Raw genomic sequence first — 8,430 nt, forward strand, 5'->3', positions numbered from 1 at the left:
AATGTGCATAATTGAAGTTTATATATCTATACGACTTTTGTCTAAAATAGGAGATAGAGTAAATAGACTTTTGAATGATAGATGAGTTCAAGTCTCCACATACCTTTTGTTGATGAAGTTTCACAAGCTCCCCTTAGTAGTTCTTCGTCTTCAATCGATGAACGTCGTGAAGTCTAATGATCAACTACAATTTCCATCCTAATCCGAGACTTAGCTATAAGTAGACTAGAAATCAAGACTTATAGTTTTGGAAACTAAACTTCACAAACAAGCATGAGATAGCAACGCTTGCGAGTTCGACCGAGCAGTGTTATAACAACATCTTTTACGACTAAGTTCAATTGCTTATTTCGTTTATGCTTATAAAAATCACCATCCAGTGCTTATTGCAGAACATGATTGTCCCATACTAAGCAGGGGACTTAATTTTGATGGTGGATTTTTGAGAAATGCTAGAATCGTAAAATCACAATTTAGTAATTTCTGACACGGCTTCAGACACGTTATGAAACTATTTTAGGATTCAACGAGCAACCTCTGAATGAGCGTACATCCTCTCATAGTTCACAATTTTGCATATTTCATACACAGCTTTAGACATATATGTGAAATTCACTAACAAACTCTGACCGAGCGTACACCCTCTCAGAGCCCTGCATGAATATGTGATTCGTGAAGTCTCTCAACTGAACTTTTCGACACTTCACATATTTCATCAACACTTCTACATAGAATCGAAACGATTGGAAGAATCCTAGACATATTGCATGCTAGTATATAGCGCTAACATCTTCAGGATGCCACATTGTTCCCTGGGTATGTAGAAATGTATATGTATATAATCTCTTAATGATTGGAAGACTCCTAGACATATTGCATGCTAGTATAGAGCGCTAACGTCTTCAGGATGCCACATTGTTCTCTGACTATGCAGAATCAATATTAAGAATGAGTATGATGCTTCTATCATTTCATACCTCATTCTTGAATAAACATAATGCTCTTAGACATATTGCATGCTAGTATAGAGTCATTCACAGATTAATTCTAGCACAACATCCATCTATTGGATTCCTAGAAAAATAATTTATTTTATCTCATTACTCCGTTTCATGGCTTATTCCGGGCTGAATTCCATGAATTGCAATAGATAACCAATCTATCTCATTACTCCGTTTCATGGCTTATTCTTGGTTGAATTTCAGGAATTAGTAATAGATAACCAATCTATGTCATTACTCCATTTCATGGCTTATTCTAGGCTGAATTCCATGAATTAGTAATAGATATCAATCTATCTCATTACTCTGTTTCATGGCTTATTCTCAGCTGAATTTCATGAATTAGTAATAGATATTCATTGTTCGGACATCTGGGCCACCACTGAGTAAGCCTCGAGAAAAAAGTGCGAGTGTACTTAACAATAATGCAAGAACGAGCACCTAACGCATGAACGGGCATTCAAAAAAATGGATGAACGAGGAACCATATGTGAAACAAAATAGAAATAATAATAAAATAAAACTAAAAGAAAGGGGTGCCGGACCGGGTCCACGCCTCTCCCCTTTTTATTTTTTATTTTATTACTATCCTCATCTCATGAAAACTCTTTTGTTTGAGCAAAACTCCTAATTTCTCCATATTTCCTTCACATGATGAAAAATATGGAAGGGTGTCACGGGACCGGGCTTACTAGACGGTCGGTCATGCCCTAGTCGTGGCCGGTCCCACACCATATAATCTCTTATTTTATTATTATTATTTCTTCCTTCATCTCATTAAACTCCTTTGTATGAGCAAAACCCTGGTTTTTCCATATTTTCTCAAATACTGCTGAAACTACCAAAAAACCAAAAAGTCAAATGGTCACATTACCGTCTGGGCTTCTCACGGAAAATCTTAAAATATTATTATTTTAATATTCTCATAATATTGATCGCGTGAGAAAAATTTTACTTGCTCACTCAAGCAAAATCGAGAGTTTCAGTCAAGATCAAACTCTTGTGAAAATCCAAAATATTGCTCGAACGCGCACCAGAAAATACCAAAATTCTCAGAATTGAGTCACAAACAATATGGTGACACGGCCATGTCACCTTGACCGACCAAAGTCGGCATTTAGGCTTGCAAGGATCTGGTCCCACATACATTGATGATTTTGACCTAATTAATCTTCTTATTTCATATTGGGTTCGAACTCTTTCCAACCAACTTGGAACTTAATCAATCGACCACCATCTGGTCCCATGACCACCAAGGGCCGGTTTCACACCCCTTGGTCGGTCTCTCCTATTTCCATAATTAGGTTTACCACCTAATACTCAGACAAGCACTATTTTTAATAATGATTACACGAGCATTTCATCATCCTCGATCAAAATTAAGGTGTCGAACCAAATACTCCGCAAACCATAATACTAAGCAAGTTCAAACACTAATAATTTATGTTGATGCAACAATCAACATCTTGATTAATTATATAATATTCGGTCAAGCTACCAATATTTCTAATTAATATTTTATTTGGTCCTGCTACCGATAATTCATGAGTCGAGCAATATTTCCCAAACGAGCAATATCTGCTTAAACTAGCAATATTTATTTTGCTCATTTATCAACACTAAATTTCTTAAGCTAGCAAAATACACGATCAACTGGGTTCAAAACTCATTGATTCAACTATCAAATGCTCGACCAAGCAATATTTCTCATGTCGATTCAACTATCAACATTCGAGAATTCTATTGATCCAACAATCAATATTCTAATTTATATTTAATGTTTGGTCTTGCTGCCAACATTTTTGCTCGACTAAGAAACGTGGTACGAACGGACGACCATCTAATATTTCTGATCCCTACTTTGTCATTCGACTACTCATGATATATTAGATCAGAAATGAGCATTTTGTATAATTCAACAATATCTTTGATTTTCTGTCGAATAGTCGACATATCAAAATAAGTCCTTGATCGAGCAATCTCATCGGACGCTCGATCCAAATACCATTATTACTCCGACTGATAAAATTATATATCAAAATTCATCAAGACTCAACGTCTTTCCAATATTGTGTCCCAGCAGACACCTTAAGCTCAATCCATGAGTCTCAGAGCGTACCACATTCGTTTATTATGCTCGACTCATCAAGGCTAAGACTCATCGTCCAATCAAGTTAACAACTGAATAATTAAATATATGTATGCCTTGCAGACTCCACATTCGTGAAACATCAATCACGTCACATGGGGGATAATCACTATGGTTTTGGTCTGGCAGCTTACGGCACGTGTGTACACCCACGTTGAGAAATGTGTGTAAGTCGTGCAAGCAGTTGAGGGAGTTAGCAAAGTAGTGGATGGACAATCAAGCAAGTCTCCACACGACATGGAACTGGTTCACCATGATTTCCCACTTTCCCACTCTTTCACTCCAACAACCGTCACACTTACTGGGATCAATGTGTCTACTAATCTTCCAATATAAATAAGTTTCTGAATCCACGATTGAACAACCAAGAATCCACAATTAAACAATGAAAAATCATCGTGTAAACAATAATTTTGATACACAAGAAATTATCACTCAATAGGTCAGAACTTATCTGAGAACTCAGTCGAACTTATCACAATTCACTGACGTCTCACAAACTTGCAGAATTCACAGCACACTCACAATCCTCGATCATCATTGATCTCACACACTTCTCATCTTCCCTCCTATAGATCGACCCTCATCCCTTTTTATGACTGAATTGACTCTAGAAAGACCATTGTCTTGGTTTAGGCCGGAGTCCTACAAATTGATCTCTCGAACTCAAAGTACTCTCGTGAAGTGCATCTGTTTGAAAAAGGTTTAGGCAATTTGCTCGGTCGAGGAGTCCCCGTCCGTGCGGTCGTCTCTTCACTTTCCTAAAAAACCAGCAAATCGTTTGGCCCCATCAACAAGGTTGAACACTTTTCCTTGTAAGAGATAAAGAAAGAAACTGATGAAAGTTTTTTTTGACTTTTTCTCTGTGTAAGTGGTCCAAGATTCCTTTGTTTTTTTTTTGAAATACCATATTGATGTTATTGTTTCCATGACACCTTGGATATCTGGAGTATTTGCTCACATGTATCTGGAGAAACAAGCTAAGCAAGATAGATTTGATGACCACATGACGTGTATCGTGTACACCTTTATCTGGTAGGCTAATAAATACACTTGTTCTCTAGATAACAAGATAAGCAGTGAACATATAAGCCTCCAACTGACATTAATGCTCTAGAGGGTGAAATGGGATTGTATATGAACCAACATTTTAGAGGGCGAAATGTGAGATATATAGATGTAAATGTTGGGGTTATTGAGTTTGGAAATGGATGCACTTGTCATTGACTAGAAGTCAAAGGGCATAACATTTTTGAATGAGATATTTTAGAATTTCTGGAGACGGGCAAATAGGTCATGTGAGAGTAATATATCCTATCCAGCATGCTCCAGTTAACAATGATGCCTCTCAGCAAGTGCCTCCTAGTACAGATCTGTAAAAAAGTCTAAGATTTTAATTAGTGTAAGATGAACTCGAAAGGATGAGGTAACCTGCATATAGCCCTGTTAATGGTAATTCTGAGCAAAATTCGGCATAATGAAACGTCTAGAATTAGACTTTAAATAGATGGTTTCGAGAAGTAAAAATGGTTCTGGAGAAAATGTGTAAACAACTATGAATAGGCGTGAATTTCCAAAAGACGAGATATTTCACCAATAGCCTTAAATGACCATAAAGGCAATTCTTAGGGATTTATAAAAAGGATTTAGATAAATAAACTCCAGAATAAAGAAAGTTAAACTAAAAATGAAAAATATTTTAAGAGAAAGGGGAGATTAAAAAATGGCAAATCCAGGAGAGAAATGTTCCAGAAAATGTTCTTCCTTCAACCACCCACGAGTTCGCAAAAAGGATTGCTTGAAGTCTTTTAACCATATAATTAGAGGGTTTGAGAAATTTTCTTTAAGGTGAGATTGAAACACGCAATCACAGAATATGAAAGGATTTGTAAAGAGAATGACGATGACTTTGCTTTGTGGAAAGAGAGGAGATTTGCAAGAAATTAAAGAAAAAGAGATAAATAGATGATCGCTCTTATAAACGGAGAATGAGACACAAAATAGAGGGGAAGAAGAGAGAGAGAAATTCTATTAATGTGTATAGAATTACAATGGGTTATGCCTCTATTTATGTAGATAGAAGACTTGGTTCCCAAGATATGTAAACCCTAATCTTAGACACGAAAGACATCTTAGTAAATAAACTTGGTTTATAACACTCCCCCTGATGACCACTGTGTCTAAGTCACTATGAATATAACAGGAAAACTCAAAAGAGAAAAACCTGGAAATATACGACTTATAACAGTGTTGGACACATATATGTTGTCTCGTTAAAACCTTGACAAGGAAAACCCAGTGGGAAAAACCTTGACGAAGGAAAAAGAGTACAACGCATTAAGTCCAGTGAATGCACCTTAATTTGATGATGGCGCTCCCCCTGATGAGTACTTTAGTTAAATCTTGGCTTGCAAATCTTTTAGTGGTAACTTCCCAATTTGATGAGCGTATTTCTTGAATGTAGAAGATTCTTTTTCTTTCGTGAAGAAAATTGATACTTGATTAAGTCTTCTTTTGTGTAAGTCTTCTAACAATAATTTTCTCGAGTTTTCACGCTTCTTTAAGTGCATTGAGTACTTGCTTCTTGGATTGCTAGCTTCTCGGATATAATTTGCAAAAGTAGTTGATGTAGTTTCTTCAACAGGTGCCAATATGTAGTTACAGTTGCATAGGTGAATAAAATTTGTGATCATACCTTATATGAATTAGAATGGTATCCAAATTCAAAGGAGATGGTTAAGTTGATATGGTCTAACAAAATGATCTAATGGTGGGAATCCACCAAATAACCAAAAGTACAACTCCCCCTTGGATGACCACCATGTTGAATTAGATTGTCTCATTAATACCTTGCCAGTAAAACCCAATGGGAAAAAATTTGGACGAAGGAAAAAGAGCACAAAATATCAACATTTTTGAAAGAAAATTAAACGTCAACGAGATGTTGCATCATTAAAACCTTGTCAGGAAAACCACATAGGAAAAAAAAAACCTGAAACAAAGAAAAAAGAGTACAACTTTTGACGATTTATGGATGCTGACTCAACTATATGAGTAAAAAAAGCAACCATCAAAATAATAACTCTAGTCTATCTCAAAGACGAGTTTAAGCTAGCATAATTCTAACTGCAGATTTAAGAAAGAATGAGAAAATAAATGCATAATAGAATTTATGCTGCTAAAGCGTGGGTTTTTGTGTTTTTTAAGGACTCCTCAAGAGACCTACAAAGTTGATATCATCAACTAATCCGTATTATGATATTTTACCAATTTTTAAAAAAAAAACACAAATAAGATTGTTAAACCTGATATAGTCGAGTCAGGTGGCTGCCTATAATTTGAATCATGTGAGGATTGCAAATTTGAATATGTTCCTTGATCACATCTCTTATGTGAATGCAATATGAATCCTTCGAGGACTACCACGCCAAATGCATCAAATAAGGGGAACAAAAATTATTTAATCAATCCTAGGGTCTGAGCAAAAATAAAACCTTAAAATCGTTTTTACAACGAACATATTTCTCGTATAACGCATTTATGACTACACCAAACTATAATTAATAGGCTTGTAAATTTAAAAGGTGTTAGTCTTGGATCCAAAATCACGTTAATATAGAAATTAATCCAATCTAATTTGGATTGTATGCAACCAATCACATATGTCGATATTGCTTTGCAGAGGGGATAACAACCACCATATTTTTATTTCAGTAGCTACTTTAAATGAATGTTCGACAATCATTTTTGTTTACCACGATCCCACACAATTCTCAAGTATATGCATATTTTGAAAAATTCCAAATTTACTGGTACCAGCGCCCACGGGCGTTTTGATCTCATCATCATCATCATCATCAAGGGATGAGATATTAATATTGAGAATGTGAATGGTATTTTGGTACACTCAATTGGAGCACTACCGGTAGGCTCTCATGGAACACTACTTATTTTACGAGATGTGACTGGATTTTCCTCTTAAAAAGGCAAACGCTTATATAAAAAGCAAATGAGACATTTTACGCCTAGTTAATAGCAGTCTTTTTCGATTTGGTCATGATGGTAGAGAACTGATATAACATTGAAGTTAATTAACACCAACTTTTGCTGGTAGTGTATAGTCTCCCCCTGATTATGGCGAAAATATGTTTATCTCATAAAACAAAAACAAGTTTTCGTAAAGTATTATCCGATTAAATCGAAGACATATACTCATAATAATTTCTGATTTTTATGTACCACATATATAAACTATGCAAAAGTCATTATACATTTACCATCGTAGCCAAAAACATATAGAATACGCAAATAAATCTCCAAACAAATTAAGTTTTTCGGAATAAAATTATGGACTTCCTTTATCAAAAGAAAATTAAATTAAGATCAATATAGTCACTACAAGGACTAATAATATTAGCTAACAAGCCGGGTGCGCACCCTTTGATCTTTAGTGTCCAATTCCAACTACAAGTGGAACGGTTTTAAATTTTGAAGATTTACCGTGAGGAAAAAAAATGCTCAATATCCCTTAAGGATGCAACAAGTCCTTTTTATTTGCGATAATGATTCTTTTTAAGAAAATAAAGAAATCATTGTCGTTATCGCCTTTGGAAAAAAAATCCATTATGTGGTCGAAAAATTCACTCCTTTTTTGCAAAAGTTTTAGAAAAATATGCCAATCTTATGGAAATGGTGGAGAGAATTAGCACCAATTATATACGATTTACCAAACTCTCGTATCGGCAAAATAAAAAAAATCGTTGTTTTAGTCAACGCAATGGAAAAATCCACTTTTGTGGTCGATGTATGGTTTCTTGTAAGAAAAAGTAGAAACCGACTATAAAAATTACATGATCTTCATCGAATGGACGAAGATACCAAACTCAATTGGACGGAGGTTTTTCAACCATGCATGTAATTAACCATAAAGATAAATAAATTGCGATAACACCAAATTTTGGTGATTACAATTTCATTAGAGGAATAGAAACTATAAACCATCTTTTGATGATTTTTTTCTTTCTTTCTTTTTCTTTCTTTTTTCTATAAAAAGATTAGAAAAATAAATAAATATCACTTTTGTGATTGACGATGGTATCTTACAATAGAAGCCACCATTCTTTGATATCTCATATTCTTAAGATCAACAAAATTATAAGCTCGAGATTTCTTGTCAGGAAAATAGAAATCCATTGTGATGTAAAGACTAACAATATAGCCTTTAAAAAATAAATAATCCGTACTTGGTGCACATAATGGATGTTATACCTTCAAGGTAAT

The sequence above is a fragment of the Papaver somniferum genome, chromosome 5 (assembly GCF_003573695.1).
Source record: "Papaver somniferum cultivar HN1 chromosome 5, ASM357369v1, whole genome shotgun sequence".
NCBI classification, from domain to species: Eukaryota; Viridiplantae; Streptophyta; class Magnoliopsida; order Ranunculales; family Papaveraceae; genus Papaver; species Papaver somniferum.